Source organism: Cyprinus carpio, unplaced genomic scaffold (assembly GCF_018340385.1).
Source record: "Cyprinus carpio isolate SPL01 unplaced genomic scaffold, ASM1834038v1 S000006637, whole genome shotgun sequence".
Taxonomy (NCBI): domain Eukaryota; kingdom Metazoa; phylum Chordata; class Actinopteri; order Cypriniformes; family Cyprinidae; genus Cyprinus; species Cyprinus carpio.
The window spans coordinates 142,277-160,363 of NW_024879266.1; the positions used below are offsets into that span (position 1 = coordinate 142,277).

Sequence of the window (18,087 nt, forward strand, 5' to 3'; positions counted from 1 at the left end):
GCTAAAATGTGGAGCAGTGCTAAGTGTTTCAAGAACGGTATTGCGTTTATGCATAAACGTTGGTTAGCCTGTTTACTGGTAAAATATAGAAGTGGCGACAGCATTCCGCGGCCTTTCTTATTGTTTTTGACTGATCAGATATACAAATAAGTCGGTTTAATTAAGAATATATGAGGCATTATGCTATTGGCATCGTTGTGGTTTTTTGGTATCACATGCTTTAAATAATGCCAGTGGTTTTGTTGTTGTTTAGGTTGGGAGTTTGGTCAGCGACCACCTCTTCGAGAACGCATATCAGGCCATGGCTGGCAGGGATGTAAACGAGAGCACTCCTCTTTGGACAACTCTGTGGCTTCGACCAGGATCAGCGCAGTGTTTAATGGCAGGAGACTGGCAGTTCTGCTATACTGCTGGCAGGAGTCTATAGAGCGGATGGCCTTCTATGGCATCACCTCGAACCTGTGCTCATCCTCAACAGCAGCCCCTTTATTGGGAGGCAATTCGGCCAGGCCGGCCGTTGACTTCATGGGAGTCACTTATTTGATATCGCCTTTTTGGTGGCTGGCTGATGGATGCGTTTCTTGGCCAAGTTCGCAACCATAAGCTTGAGTTTTTAGTTCTGTACCTGATTGGGATGCTGCTTTTCCCTTGTGTGGCCAACGACAGCACCAGGAAATCCCTGTGTGGAGAAGAGATGGCTATTCCCAATACAGCCGCGCGTGATTGTTTTTCTGAAAAACGGGGACTGTGCTCACTGCCAAATGTGGACTCCTGTAATGAAATCGGCCGCTCCCACTGTAGGCCTGGCGAATCTACAGTGGTCTGCGCTGGTGGGCCATTGGGGTGGGAGCTGTGAAATCAAAACATCACTCCATTCGGGGCAGATCAGGTACTGCAGGAGTTTCAAAATGGGGTCTGGGGCGAAGTGTGGATAGGGAAAGGAGAGTGTTGGAAAAAGTTTAGATAAAAGCAGTGTAAAAATTAAAAATAATAAAAAAAATAAATAAAATGTAAAAAATTAAACTAATTAACTTTTTATGTATAATTTTGAATAAAAATAAATAAATTAAAATCAACTTTAAAAATGTATTGAAATACGACATCTAACAGTACCGTATCACTTTGGTGAGTCAAAAAAAACAAAAAATGGAAAACATACTGTAACTTGGGGAAAAAAATATTGTTTAAATAATATTGTTCTCATATATTTTTTCACAGTCTGGCTACTGGCCGTCTTTATAAATTAAAAAACATATAGCAGCTTCTTTTTAAATTTCTGGGATATTTGTGTGGTCCGTGGCAGCTAAAAAGATTGAAACCCCCTGATGTACTGTAACAGAATTCACTCCAGCTGGAGAGTTGTCTAAACTTTGAGTAGGTTCAAATTTCAGAGAGGACAACCTTGGATTGATTCTCAGAGCAATATTTTATGCTATGTCTCGCTTTTCATGAAACTCTAAATGATATTAAGACCTTTGACATGCTTGCTGGTGTTTGTTCTTTGGAATGATTTAGGTAAACCCCTGGCTGGTCTGTCTGTAGATTCAATGAGGTCACTGCTTTTGTAGTTTAAAGAGTTTATTGTGACTTGATTTTCTTTGGTTTTTTAGGTATGTTTTCCACAGTTTTTTTGTTTTGTTTTAGGAACACAAAAATGGATAGTTTTGAGTAATGTGCTGCTTGCTCTGTCCATTTACATTGGGGCTGGTGTTTTTAAACTTCAAAAAGCATGCAAAAGTACTGTATCATAAAAAGTCATCATACACCATATTCCAAGTCTTTCTGCTGTGCATATTATAGATTTGTGTAGCAAATCTTATTTATAATCTCAATGACGATCTTCCTTGCAAGTGGGGGCTATAAACTGCTGTGACATATTGTCAGGGAGTTGAAATGGAGAATGGATCTATTCGATTTGAAAAATGATCGAAGGAGTGATGTAAAGATAAAAAAATTGATCACAAATACAGGAACATTGCTGTGTCTATCATGAATGCAACCAATGAGAGATATGGTTTATAAGACTCTACAAGTCATATGGACAACTTTTATTCACTTTACAGTCCTATTCCTCATTCACTTTCAAAATAAAATAAAAATAAATTTTCAAGTTTCATTTTACTAACTGGTGTCCTGTATATGTATATATTATATGGGTAATTCGGGGTAATTCAGTTCCCTTGGCAATGGTCATTACTTGTTAGGCTTCCCTAAATCTAGACACTTCTGGGCACTTTCACTTCACTTATTCAATGACAAGGAACATACCACACAATTTCTGAGGTTAACTTTGAGTCTGATTTAGGCCTTGTGGGCTAAGCAAAAGGACTTGTGTCACAAGATCAAAAATCATAAGTTACCAAGGTCTGTTTTTCATTTTGTTTAGAACTAGATTGATATCTGCCAACTTAATATGTTGTATTGTTTAGGAGAATTAAATGCTGAAGAAATTCAGTGATGTAATGTAGATTGATTCACAACAAGCACAACCAAACATTTCTTACAAGGTGCAAAACCAACATAAACGTGAATCCTTTTCATTTCTGGTCATGATTTAGCACTCATTTACCACTTTCACCATGATCTCTCGTGACATGAAAAACTGTACAGCAGCCTCAGCACAGTGGGGGGAATATCCTTGGTATAAGTGAACTGTAAAGGGAAGCATTTTCTAAATGAATAATTAGGAAAACTCCATACTAAGATGAGCAAGCCTCTTCTAAACAGTCGATCCTTTTTAACACGCAAAATGGAAACCGACAACTTAGGAAGTAAAAACTGACATACTGTTCTTTGTTAAGTTTATCTATGATGCTGACAGGCTTTGTTTTCTCCAGTTTCCTTGGGTATTGGGACTGTTTGACTAGTTTTTAAAGAAAATAAACCTGTTGCCCATTTTGCATAACAGTGCCTTTAAATGTGGATGACTCTGGATTAGGCCAATGTTGAGGCCCTGGTTGATTTGCTGCTCTGTCACATGACCGTCCATGTGTTATTTAGATTCAATAAAGAAATAAACTGCAGGATATACCCATCTGGGTATCATTATGCGGCAAAGATATCATTTCAAACATTGAGGAAGTGGGGCACAATGAACCTGATTATTGGCTGACAAGCGCATATATTATGCTTTTCCCAAAATTGGTGGGATCTATCTATCTGATTGGATGACTACAGCTGCATGTTTTTTGAGCTTTTTGAGAGCAGACATCTCTTTAGAAATGTCAGGGTTCTGTCACTTCTGTCTGGTGTCATTCATGGTTTTGTGACGGAGCCCTGACGCTCACGTCATGTCATTGTTTTGGTGTGAGTGCGCGGCTTCGAGACTGCTCGAGCCGTGTGCTCTCGTCTGCGTGTCTTGTTTCATGTTGGAGCGTGGTGTTCGGATCCCGGCACTCATGTCTTGCTGAGTTTCGGTTTCGTGTCGGGGACCGGACACTCGCGTTCCATGTTCTGTCTTGTTGTGGGAGCGTGCGGGCACCAGTGTTTTGTATTGTTGCACGCAGCTTGGTTTCACTGGCTGCGTGTTGCCTAGGTGAACACGCGGCTGATGAGTTTGCTCATTAGCTGCGTGTTTGTGGTCTAGTTCAAGCACATGGCTTGTGATTGGTTTGTTGGCCATGTGCTTGTTTCTTTTGTTTTAGGTAAGCACATGGTTTCTTGTCTTGGTTTCTATGGGGCCAATGGGTCCTGGGCCAATTGTCTCTCTTGTCCCCACCCATCTTGTTAACCTGATTATTGAGGTGTATTTTCCCCACATGTGTCCCACCCCTCGCTACACCAACCCCTCCTTAGTAGCTCCCTATTTATAAGTTCTTCTTTGTGTTTTGCAGTCTGCTTGTTAGCTCGCCGCCAACATTTGTCTGTGTTTCTCATGCCTTGCCTTGCCAGTCTAGTTTTGTCTGTTTCCCCTACGGGGTAGTTTTTGTTTGTCTTATTTTTTATTATTAAAGAGCCCTTCTCTCTGCATCATTGAGTCCTTGCCTCATCCCTCTACCTGAACCCTGACAAGAAAAGCATGGATTTGATTATTAATATTAGGAGAATTTTCAGTCAGTTGTTCCTATGCACTTAAAACTGATAAAATAAGTAAATAAAAATGAATGAATGATCATAAAGTTCACACATATGTGTTTGTGATGTATGTCTTTACAGGTGAAGGATCGAGGAGTCCGAGGAGCCTTGTGGCGGTTCTTTGCTGGTTCTACTGGTGCATTAATCTAGGTGCGATCTTCTTCGCTGGGTGGAGTAGCTTATATTCAGCAGAGCGTTAAGCTTTTTGTAGGCTACATCATCCCTGCCGTCTGCCTCTTCGGGTGTCCCTCATCATCTTTGCCCCTGGGCAGAGCGGTGGCCTCTAACTGTAAACCTGCAGGCGGCAGTGCCTTTAAAGTGACATGTTCGGATCACAGCCCCGCCCCTCTGTGGGCCAGCGACCCAAAAGAACCAAGTCTGCTGAGGTGAGGGCTACATTTACTTTACTGAGTAAGAAAGTCCACATGAAATTGACCACGACCCTGTTTGAACTAAGATGGATTTTTCAGGTGTTGAATTATTCAGAATGTATAAAAAAATTAATCTTATGTCTTACATCTAAATGTGCCTATTAGTCTTTACACAGTCTCTACTGTGTAAAATGGTTTTAGTGTGTGAGATTGTAAATTTATGCAGTTCTTCCGTGGGAACCTCCACTCCAGATTCAGATGACTCTATTAGTCTGTAAAGTTATCTCTCTTTGATCCACCTCTCTAGTCTGTCTCAGATGTGGTGGTGCTGGTCTGACCGCGGTCTCTGTGGTATAAGTTACTGTCAAGTGTCGCACCTCTCTCTAAATCAAAGAACAGGGGCTCTAGCGAAAAATATGTGACGCCATTATTTTTTAAATTCGCCAAACCAGTTCTTTCTCTTTCTTTATCTTTTTTACTTTATTTCTCAAACACAGATGTGCTCAGATAATTCAGTGATGTTTTAATGAATGCTTGTTAAAAATCTTGTTTCCCCCATAAGGCCAAAGCCATCTCTACTGGATGGTGCTAAGGTGACATACGGTGGGCGATTTTCAGAGGAGAAGGTGGAGGAAGTGAAAGCGTTGGTTAAAATACTTCCTGTTTTCCTGTCCCTCATTCAGACTGGACTGTCTATTCAGGTAAGGTTTTGAGTGGGTGTCTCAAGAGCCACGCCTTTCAGATCTGTTGTGTCAGTTATGGTCCTTTAAAAAATAGGGAAATGTACAGGCAATGTATTTTTTAACCTTAATTTGCTGTAGTTGTGACAGAGGATGAATAGAAATTGCATAGGTATTTTTATTAGCTTGAAATCTCAAGGTGTCTCATACAGAAGGAGAGGCATGGTGCTGATGAATGTGTCAAAGTATATGTCAAATACAAGTGATGGATGTTTATAAGCAGAGATTTTTGTCTCTGACATATTAAGGGTTTGTGCCATTTGGAGCCTTTATTGGGATGGGGTTTAAAGCCTTTGAGCAGACAGGTGCATCCTGAAGAACTTTATATGTGCCTTGCTCAAGGTAATGAAAGGACAAGCAATAAAGACTGGGATATCTCTACTACTGAAGCTAGCTATTCCTTCCAACAGCCGGCGTGGGGGCCTGTAACAGCTGAATTTAATGGTCCCTTACACAACAGAAAAACAGAGTGTTATGCGTGTCGAAACCACTCATAAAGCCGCTTTGTCAGATCTTTAAATAACAGTTTGTCAACACTTTCCATGTTTAAATATTTATCAAGGTCTGCCTTCCTCTCATTTCTGCATTTTACAACTGGCTAGCTTTTGAACATGTTCCAGCCATTTTTTCTAACCTTTACTTCCCCCACAGAATGCATTTAGATTATCGGAAGATGCTTTGTCTGATCTAATGGGCATTAAAGCATTTAAATAAGTGTTTTAATTCATAACAGTTTATCAAGATAATAAAGAAACAGCTTTGTATGAAAGTGGATGTAATGGATCTAATGTTTGGGCACATAACAGGAATCAAACCTGACCTTCAACAAATGTATTGAAATGTAATGCCAAGAAAAGGTTAGCAGGAATCTCCCTGCTGATAAGTTTTAAAGTTGGCAGTGGAAATGGTTTGTCAGAAGTTGGGTACAGTAGGTTTGTTTTTATGAGCTGTTATTTTAAATTACTTGCTGAAAGCAAGTCATTTCCATGTTCCGCCATTTGCACAATTATACATATGCAAATGTTTTCAGTCTATTGCTGTATATTCTAAAGAGAAAATGACAGATGTTTTTTTTATGCTTACTGTTGTTTAATGGGTCAAGAATTCATCGCGCTGGTTCTCATTATAGAAAGAGCAAAAATCACAGTTTAATTAAAATGTTTATTTATAGCAATTAAAGTAGCTAAGATTGATTATCAGGGACAAATGTTGCAACTCATACTGTAACACGTGGGTTGCAGGACATTGCTCATAAAACACACTTTCCCATTTTTATCAGCATGTCTGTGACCCATTTTCGTTTTATCCAGCTGTGATTTTCCGAGTTTCTTTCTAAAAAAACTAAAACACTGGTAAATTCTCCCCTAAGGATGCATTGATAATTTCCCTGTGGTGAATGCAGCTTTTATAGTATAATGGGAAATTGCTGTGTGGGTCTGGTTGGGATAAGCATCATTGTGTCGTAGTCCATCGCACGTGAACAAAAAAAAAAGATCTCTTCACTCCACTTAAGGCAAAAAGGTCCAGTCTTTTTGACGTGCCTCTGTCATCCCATATGTTTTTGTCTGCTGAGATAACTTGCCAACTGTTAGAAAGGTTATCTGGCATGTTGTTATTTTATATTTCCTCGGGGACTTAAATTAAGGTTTGCGTTAAACGGACAAACGTCTCTAAACTTAAAAATTAAATGCCTTATGGCTTTCTGCATGGACATAGACATTGTAGAATGTTCCAAGAAGCACCGAACTGCTTTTACTGGCTGAAATATTGCCCACTTTGCTATTTTCTTCACCTCTCCTATTTCAAGTTTTATTCAATAGCAATATTCTTTAAGCAGTGTCTATACAAGTGGAAAAGGATCATAGTAGGCTGGTCAGTGACCGCTGAATGAGATTGTGAGTGCTGCCTCACTATGTTTATGTGTGGCTGTGTCGTCACTTGCAGATGCAGACCACATGATTATCTCCAGAAGTCTCCATCTGAAAATTCCTGGAGCCGTTCCCAAAATCCACAGAACTCCCAACTGGTAAGAGGACAATTATTTCAGAGCCATAATGTCAGATCACTTCCAGATTGGCCTGAAGAAACAATAGAATTGCTTTGTTAATGAAGAGTTCAATTATTAAAGCAGTTGGTACTCCGGTTTTTTGACGTGTGCTCTGGTCACTCTCCTCATCAGTTTTCCTCATAGTCCCATTCTGCCATGCTATTAGAAAGCAAGTTTCACAATGTCACAGATGTTTCCATTAATGATACATGTTCCTATAAATGAACATGTCTTTGTAAAATTGGAATTTTCATTAACTTTTTTTTTCTTAAACCATAAACAGTCCTGATTAAACTGTAAGGTTAACAAGAGACTTTAATTTGAATATTGTTTGTATCAAGAAACCTTCAGGAATATAAATATAAGCTGAACCCTAAAATGCAACAGTGTAAAAAACGATTTAAAATGACTTATATTCTCAGGTTTAATTTGAGAGCAAACAGGATGCCTGTGTGATGCCGAGGTGCGTTGTTGATGTTGTTTTCTGGCTGTAGAGTAGGGCTGTTTAGGTTACTGTCTCTGGAGACTCTGGCACGCATGAGCTAGAGAAATCCTTTGAAAACCCAGAGTATTAACAGTCAAAACCATGACCCTCACTAATCGCAGATTAGCACCTAACGCCTGCTTCTTCATCTGAACTGCTGTTTATTGTGTTTTGTGCAAGTGTGCATGTGTGTGTACATGTATACCGCTTTACTAGGTAAGTGTGTCCAGAACCTTCGCCTTGAATTAAACCCCCTCAAAAAACGGTTTCACAGTGACTAATCCAAAATCACGACTCCCGGGCTGTCTGATCAGCAATGACAATGCTGACATGTTGTTCTATGACCATGGAAATGCATAGACACTAATGTAACTGGACCCATGAGCAACTGTGCGTTTGTGTGTGTACATGCCATTTCATGGCTGTCTGAAAAAGAGTTTTTCAGAAGATTAGATTCAAAGTCCGGGTGGTAAGAACAGAGGAAGTGCGAAACGACAATGGGGAAGTGAAAAAAGACATTATTGGCTGTGTTAATAACCACATTGCTCCAGAGTGTGACTGCAGGGTCATATTGAAGAGACAGTTGTAAAGCTCACTCATGCTCTTTAAATATAAATTTTCCAGAGTACTTTCATAGTGGTTGTGCCATTTTCTGATAACATTTAACAGAGTGAATAAGCTTGTGACCGGTCAGATTTTCAGAATGTGTAGGCCATAACTTTTTCTGTGAAGGAAGAATAACAGTCCAGCATCTTCAAGCTTTTGTGCTTGCCACTAAATTATCAATCAAGGACAAGCATTCCTCTTTCATTCTGGTTTAGAAGGAAGAAAAGTGTGAGTGGATGAAGAAGAGAAGTAAAAGACGTCAGCTTGTGAGAAGGGTCTGGCTGCAGACTTGCACCTGCATTCTCCAGGACTTGCATCTCAGACTTGCACTCTCAGACACTTGTGCTTCCGCTAGCGAACGTCACTTGCAGTCTTTATTTTTTATTTATTTTAGTTCTATTTATTGATAACTTTTTGTTGAATCTCTCAACACCTTTACAACAGTAGCCAGGTGGTGAAGACAAGAAAATAATAAACGAAATTACAGTGTCACTTGCAATCGCTACTTGCACTCTCCGCTACCTGTGGACGTCACTTGCAATCAACACCACATCGTTGCATGTTGCCAATGGAGACAAGATGCTGTGGTGGTGATTAATGATTACAACTAAATAAGTACTATAACGTACAGGGTCCTGCAAGAAAAAGACAAGACGCGGTAAATCCGTGGGCACAGAACAGCAGAATATGAACGCAATGGAAAAAAGTCTTTCGTTAAAATTTATCATCAAGTATAAAAAAAAAAAAAATAATATGGCATAATGTATTAAGATAAATAAAGTACAACAAAAAAACCAAATTCCAAACATAACAAAAATCTAAAGCACAACAAGGCAAAAAAACAGCTATGAACACAATGCGCAAACTTTGTCCTCCAATACAGCAAAACGCTTAATGTGGCCTAATAACAGACTAAGATGATAAAGACCAATTCAGTAGGGCCTAGCTTATATGTCTTGTTGTTGACTCAACGTATATACAGACCAGCAAATATGAACGCGCATTATGAAATGCATTAAGCGATTTTAAAAGGATCAACTCCGTACAGGCAAGCAGACCAGTACAGAACGCAGTGCTGTTAAATTGTACATAAACCATTTTCCTCCTATAGAAAATCATTATAAATAAAACACATAATGTAGCTTAATGGACAAAGACAGTGATATAAACGAGTTGTAGACAGTTTTTTTCCATATGGAAAAATGCTTAACGCGAAACTGTGCGTGTTGCTGTATTCTGGGCTTTGCTTGCCTTTATTCATATTAGTCCATGCATTTTAATATGTAGACATTTTGCGGGTTTCTCGTGATCTAAAGTACTTTATGCACATTTTGCGGTATTTGGAGGATACTATGTACATATTGTCATTATATTAATGAAACTGTAGATTAATTTGATATTTTAATAGCATCTTAATACAGATTAAGCCTATGTTAAGTGTTTATGTTTTTCTACAGGAGGGAGAAAACACTTAACGAAAGAACTTTTGTGCATTGCGTTCATATTCTGACTGTTCTGTGCCCACGGTGATTGCCCGGTCTTGTCTTTTTCTCTGCAGGACCCTGTATGTTATAGTACTGAATTTAGTTTTAATCGTTTAATCACCACCCCACACAGCAGATCTTGTCTCCATTGGCAACGTGCACGATTTGGGTGTCGATTTGCAAGTGACGTCACAGGGTAACGGAGATGTGCAAGTAGCGATTGTAAGTGACTTTGTAATTTATTTTTTATTTTTCTTGTCTTCGCCACCTGGCTACTGTTATAAAATGTTGGGAGATTCAAACAAAAAGTTAAAAAAAATCACACAAAATAAAAAAATAAAGACTGCAATGTGATGTCACTAGCGGAAGCGCAAGTGTCTGAGAGTGCAAGTCTGAGAGTGCAAGTGCAAGTCTGCTCAGCCAGACCCTCTTGCAAACTTGTTGGACAAAGTTTTTCTGTAACTATACAACAACACTTGTTTTTGAAGAAAAGCCGATGAGTGCTGCTTGTCTGTGGTCAAAACCTTGCTCTCACACCACACACACAAATACACATACACATACACATACACATGACATCATACACATAATATTTATTTATTTGAAAGAATAGTTTTATGTTTTACCAAGGCTGCATTTATGTGATCAATAATGCCCACAAACAGAGTCATTATTGTGAAAAATTAATACAATTTGAAATAATTGTTTTATAATTCACTGTTTTGAAATCACTTTTTACATTTGTACTTTTTTTTGTCCCTGTGATGGCAAAGCTCAATTTACCTTTTTTTTTTACACCATTAATGCAGTGGAATTTTTTTCTGGTTTTCTGTGATGAATAGAAACAGCATTTATATAAATAGGAATCTTTTGTAACATATTTATTTCTTTACTGTCACTTTTGATCAATTTAATGCATCAATGCTGAGTAAAAGTATAAAAAAAAAAAACATGGTGACCCTAAACTTTAAAACCATAGTGTAAATACTGTATGTCATCGCTTTAGAATGGTTTTTAGTATGTGGGTTGATTGTTAAAAAAAAACGGTTAGTTCGTTCAAAAACAGTTGCATTCAATCCTTCGCTGGCTGTGCTGATTTAAATCTAACAGTTATTTTGTGTTGTGTCGCAAGTTCAGTGGCGCAGGTAGTGACAATTCTCTATGGCCAATCCGTGATCAGCAGAGCTTACACGTCACGTTGGTGGGTAATGGTACGGCCACTTGGAATCTCAACTGAGGTCATACTAAAAAAAGTACCAGGTACTGTACCCAGTGGAAAACCCCCAAAAGTAAACTGTACCAGCCCGTTACCGTGCCCTACCATGCAGTGTGAAAAAGTGACCAATTGTGTTCTGTGGTGGTTGCTAAGGTGTTGCTAGGTGATTGTTTTGCTGGGACGTGACCCTTAGTTCTGGTCCCGTCTTTGCTGTAATGCCTGTTTCACACACACTTCGTCTGCAGTGTGTATGCAGTCCGTGTGCGTTATGTATGCAGTGCAGAAGCAGCATGGAATCATTGTGCTTTCACACAGGACGCGTTTCCAGTCCATTACTGATCTGTGGCTGTTTAGGCCACAAACACAACATTTATCCATTATTTTGATTTCAAATCATGTAAAAAAAAAAAAAAAAAACTTTTTTTCAACATTGTGTGATCCTCTTTTATCACAGTACAGTTACAATCTTTCATAGACATTAGTTTAAACTCCATAAATATAAACAACATATTATTCATGCATTTGACTTCTTGGTTTGTATAAGTTGTTCAAGCAAGTGGCAACCACATTAAACACAGCATACAGCCTACTTTTATTAGTCTATGTTAAAGCTATAACAAATATTTTAAATTAAAACTCACCACTGATAGAGACAGTCAACTCTCGTGCCTTTTCTTTTGCATTTAAATCTTTATTACAAGCAACCCCACGGGTCTTAAAGAACTTTTGTTTTTCTACCACCACAAGTGCATCTATTATGTTGTCTTATTTATGTAAAAGTGCACTTTTCCTTGTTTTAAATCTAGCCAAAAAGCCACGTTTAATGTGAAACACAGTAGACTTTAATTATATCAATTTATTGTGACATTACTACATTTCGGTGTCAATCCATGTTCATTTTTACAGCGAACAATGCACTGTCACTTTAATTCAGCGTGTGCAGTACAGCAAAAATAGACTTGATGCATAAACGATCGCTGCACTGCTGCAGACGCACCCTGACGGACCACAACTGCATGCAGTGTGAACGCTCTAATCCGTTAAAATGGGTGCGTAAAAAAAATGCAACGCAAACCACTGCAGACGGAGTACGTGTGAAACAGACGTTAGTCTTATAGTGTTTTTCCCTTGCTATTTTAATCATCCACTAGGTGAAATGGAAAACTACATTTTGCTTAGAAACATACTGAGCCCTGAACATGACATGCGGAAAAAAATAGATATTGTGGCCTCTAATTTGTTAAGAATAAGAATTTGTTCCCACAATATTTTATTTAAATCAAGGCCAGGTTTAACTTAAAAGAGGGAACAAATTAATAACTTGTGCAAACAAATTCTTAATTTGTGGCAAACGCAATTACAATTATAAACGCAATTACGCATCTTTTTTCAGCATATGCGTGTACGTGTATTTTCATGCACTCAATTTTACAATGATTATGCTTTATAATATGACACCAGGTAATGAACATGATTTAAACTGTTTCTTCCTGTCAGTTAAAGGTTACAAACGGTTTAAGAGAGAGAGAGAGAGAGAAAAAAAAAAACACACATATAGGTGCAATAGATTTTTGTTCTGAAATATTCTGGGAAAATGGACCAAAAATATTGATGACCATATGAATATATATATTCTCAAATGAAAATAGCAACATTGTTTTATGAAGTATGCGTTCATATGTGCTTCATTTTCGCTGGAGGATGAGGGGTGAACGCAGTGGAATAGATGTGGAACCGATTGCTCCCCCTATGATATTTTTTAAACTGTATTTATCACAAAGAACTACACATATGATATTATAACAGTCTATCGATAAACACACACCTTGCCCTCTGTTTCTCGCTCTGCGCTGCTGCGGTCTGGATTGAAGAACGTGCTGAAAGACAGGGAGGTGCCGATCGAAGTCTGCCGCCGTTTTTTATATGAAATTTAAAGGGGACTGAGGTGATCACGAATTTGTGTACAGTTTGTTATCACAAATTTTAAGGGGGTGGGGGCTGAGTGGTCATTCTAAAATTGGCCTAGCGACGCCCATGTTGATGACTCAAAAAGGTCCTTCCCCAGCTTCCTGATTCAATAGAAATCAAGTCATTTGACATTCTGGGTATAATGGTGTTTCTCTGGAGTGCATGCTCAAGTGTGCAAATCCCCATCTGTCACTTGTTCTCACACTCACAAGGGGTTTCCCCTTCTAAATGAACATGTGCTGCTGTAGATTTGTCTTGGTGGACCGCACAGCCTAAAGGGAATCCAGTGCGAAGTCTTAACACGACCAAACTGTGAGCTCTTAATTAGGAGATATCCATAGAGAAACAGACACTAGAGGTAATGTGGGTGAAAATGACATGATGATAGAATGATGCAAACTGGCAATTTCAAATGGAAAAAAAGTATTTAAAAGTGCACGATGATGAAGGGGAGACAGAGCTCTCTGAGGGGCATGTATAAATTACCAGTGCTTAGCCAAAGAAATGTAAATGTAATGAGGGAGTAAGCTGGAGAATTAAAAGTGTTAAAAGCACCAGTAGATTTGGGACTAACTAAAGCTGTAAAATTAAATTCAAACATGCTGACTGAGACACGCTCTCCACTTAACCGACTAATACTCTGCTGGAGGTGTAAATATGTGTGTGATGCGCCCATGCACACCTGCAGGCATGGATGCATAATAAACCTCTCTTTGAGCTCCGGGCGTCTAGTCCTCTGGTGTTGCATTTTACAGGCGTTATTTGATTAACATCAATTAAAACGTAAAGATTGTGAAATATTGTACAGGGTGCTTGAATTAATTACAACCAATCAGATCAAGACAAGAATGGATTGGGCTGTTTTTTAAACTTTTGCTACATGCATACAGCTGCATCTACCCAAATCTTCTCATTCACATCATCAAACCCTTTCTGTGCAGGAAATGGTGACAGATGGTTTCCTGTAGCAGCCAAAGTGAACTACTGATAATCAGAGTTAAAATTGGTCATTCTTCACTGGTGGATTTGACCACACATATGTGTTGCATCTGCTACGTGCTGTATATACGTACAGCTTTGTAAGTGATCAGACCTAATGTACAAGAAAGAAAAATACCTTTTTTAAGAGTAACTCATTTCTAAAGACCAGAATATCATAGAAACTTGGGTGTGGGCTTTTTTTGACTTGGGCCAGTGAGCAAGAACACTCAGAAATTTTAACAACTTCATAGCAACCCCCTGGCATCACCCAGAACACCACAGCAACAGTGTAAGCTTAAGCTACGTTCCGATCGATAGGGTCCATACACAGTGTTCACTGCTCTATACACCCCTGGGATATCTGTTGAAGTTCACTTAATTTGACAAAATGTTTCATTTGGAACACCCTACAATGTCATCAAACATAGATGACACTTAAGTTGTGTAGATTAGAGGAGTTTGAGCTATGATGGCATAATATACTTCTGTAAATAATGTAAATATGTTCATTTAATATGCATGTGTACAATGCATATAGGTGCATTTAAATGAATATGAATGATTTATATTAATTTAATTATATAAATGTCTTATTTTAAAGCTAAACTTAGTGATAAATCGTCTGATGTTTAATATGGAAATAAACATAATCTAGTTATGTTAGATGTGTAATTTATCTTGTTTGACCATAATCATGATGCATGTTGCATTGTAACTGTTCCGCCTCACACACTTTATACCCACAAATAACCACATACATCTGGGACTAATTCATCTCTGTTTCACTGCCTTTATTTTAATCAAACTTCTTTAAATACTCGGTTGATGTGTAATGACTGCTGGGTAGTTTCCCTCTCCACTTCCTGTGAAGTTATGTATTGATGTTCCCTTATTCCCTGCACTGTTCACAGTGCCCTTCAAACTGAACATGTTCACTCCCTTTGAATTAAAATTTCACATACAATGGCACAATACCCTTTGACACCTTTAGCAACCACATAGCAATGTGCCTAAAACGATTCTGAACACCACTCAGCAACCTCTTGGCAACCACATGAATGACAGCAAGTTTTGCATAGGCAAACCCTACTCATTTTCTTTTTCTTCAGAAAAAAAAAAGAGTGCCTCATTAATGCAAATGCTTTTTTCTTTGTCAAAACAATCCCAGATTCCCAAATCAACAATTATTTCCAAATAGTCCTTTTAGGTTGTGTACTTTTTTTCCATCACACATCAGCAGCGTCTGAGTGGAACAATCTGCCATTGATTATGAATGAACGCCAGGTGTTCTGACTCATGATATTCAATCCCCATGTGATATTAAAGTACTTAACAAGTGATTTAATGATTTTATGGGCTATTCAGAGACCTGTCCCTCTCTCTTACTGGATGAGTTTTTCCAGCCATTGACCAGCACTGGCCACATGAGGGCGCTAAGGTTGCTGGAATGATTCTGTTTCCTGCTATCTCTCTTTCTCAAATGCTCTCCCAGATTTTACATTTAGACTTGTACTTACTTTCTCAACGGAGGATAAATGGAGAAGAATGAAGCACCTGAGTGTTATGAGTGACCTGCACATACCCTTCTTCCTGTTTGTTCATCCTTTAGTGTTTTGTAAACATGAATCATTATGTTCCTCTGTTGTTCCCAGAATACCTTCCGCTTCCCGGCAGCTTGGCTGACCATGTTTGATGCTGTGCTGATCCTCATGTTGATCCCCCTCAAGGATAAAGTGGTGGACCCCATCCTCAAACGCAAAGGCCTGCTGCCCTCCCCTCTGAAGAGAACGCTGTGGGCATGTTCTTTGTCATGTGCTCGGCGTGGCAGCTGGTGAGTCAACAAAGCATACACTAAATGACACATTTTTAGTGTATTATCATATACACACACCAACAAAGATTTCTGTGAACCTATGCTTTTTGTTCTTCAGCTTGAACTCTTGCCATACAAACTGTGTGTGTGTGCGCTGGTTTGTGAGGTGGATGTATCAAGCTTCTTTATACATATTCACAAACTTAGACTCATGTAAGAAAATGTGGGAGTGTTTTTGAGTGTGATAGCAGACATTTGCATACTCATTTTAAATATATGTGTTCATTTTTGTGTCAGAAGGCCCGTCACGGTAGTGAACTTTCATTTCAGATTTCATAAGGTTCTGTTATATGTGACATCCTGTAACACACACATGATACAAAACACTGAGACCTAAATTACACATCATATATATTTTTAACTCTAGGGCTGGGTATAGCCAACCACTTCATGATATGATACACTTCACGATTCAGTACATCGCAGCATCATAAATATGATAATCATGAATGAAACAGACACAAACGTGTAAGGGAGACTCACTTTTCTGAATAAAAGTATTAAAAACAGAAAGAAAAAGGAAACCTTAGTGACTCTAAGGTGAAATTGAAATGGTAGTGTTGGCCGCACAGACAATAAACAGTCCTGCAAAAACATCTGCTTGATTTTGAGTCTGAGCACATTTGTAATATTTCACGGGATCAGATTTTGTTGTGGTTTGTGGTAGTATTTAGGTGGTCTGGTTGGTGCATCTTTTTTTAGTGTTCAATTTCAGTGGTGTGGGAAAAAGTAATTGTCCTTAAGAAGCACCTGGATGATCCTCCAGGACATTTTATGGACAGACAAATCAAAAGTGGAACTTTTTGCTAGACATGTGGCCAGTTACAGTTTATTTGATGTGAACCAAACACTGCATTTTTGATCACAGCATTGTACATGCTCTGGCAAAACATGACAGTAAGGCATCAGTCAGCATAGTCCAGATTGGTGTATGGATCCATTATCATGTGTCAAATCCAAACAGAATCAATGTGGGAAATAAGTTGTCCAAACAAGTAGTCCCTGGTGTAACACATCAAGACTACTCAAGTCACAGATCGAGCTGATAAACACCGTGACATCAAAATGCTGAGCCAATTTTATGAGTTTTGTGAGATATCAATATATACATCCACACACAATTGTGTCAGATTGTGTTTTCTTAGTACTGTTCACCTTATTCTGAGAAATGAGTTCATCTCAGAGAGGTTACGACTTTTCCATTCGTCAGATAAGGTACAGTGACTCCAATATGGCAGAGATTCGATGTAGAATGACTCACCGACACAAACACACACACGCTCATGACACATTCACACAGACCAATGATCTCTCCTCTGAATTCTGTCACTCCTGTCCAACCTTGAGCCGGCTCTATTGAACCCCTGCAGAAGGTGGATCGATATTCCTGCTTGTTCTGACAGTTAATATTCATACAGCCCACTGTCCTGGAAAATACTAACCTGAATCACGCGCTTTTGTAATTTTCATTATTCTCACCCTCCCTTTTAACGCAGAGGATAGAGGAACTTTGACTGTCTTCTCACTTGTTGTTTCTTCGAAGTCCCCCCAAAATTAAAAAACCTAGTGATCTATTGATAGCATTTTTTGGCCATTTACGATAGATATGCTTAGGATTTTGGCCAAAATTAGGCATCTTCATTGCTCAACAATAAGTTTGGCTCAGAGCAAATGTGAAAATGTCAGGCCTGTTGAAATAATTGTCTTTTTTTTCTTGACCATTTTCATGTGTTTTTATGCCTTAGGAACTTATGCACAAGTTGTTTCTCTGATGGATTGTTGTTGCAACTTTATCTGGTTTAAATGGATTAAGAATTTGAATTTTAAGAATGATTTGTTATAATAAGTTAAAGTGTGATAAGTTAACAAAAAATCACGCTACAGCATTGTTTTTTCAGTGTATGATTTTTGTAGAATGGAAAAAAGAAAAAAAGGTTTATGAAAAAAGTGAAATTAAGTGTTTCAAAGGTCATGGGAATGCCATAGAAAATTCTCCATTTAGTATATTTTTCCCCCTATTTATTCTCAGTTCTGAAGTTTTTCTTTGACTAAAAACTATTCTTTAAATAATTTAAAAAAATATATTTTTATAAAATAATGGAAATGTATTAGTCAGATAGTGCAGGGTCTCTTAATTTGCTTGTTTTTTTCCTTTTCTTAAAAAAATAATCTAATGTTTAATAGAAAGTATTTCATTCTGCTACACACCAAATAACATTTTGTTTTTGTAGTGCCTTGAAAAT

At 38.3% G+C, this 18,087-nt stretch overlaps 1 pseudogene; it reads left to right on the forward strand.

Moving 5' to 3' along the window:
* The first annotated feature begins 301 nt into the window (after window positions 1-301).
* The window catches only part of LOC122134547, a 54,825-nt pseudogene continuing 37,039 nt past the window's right edge, over window positions 302-18,087 (forward strand).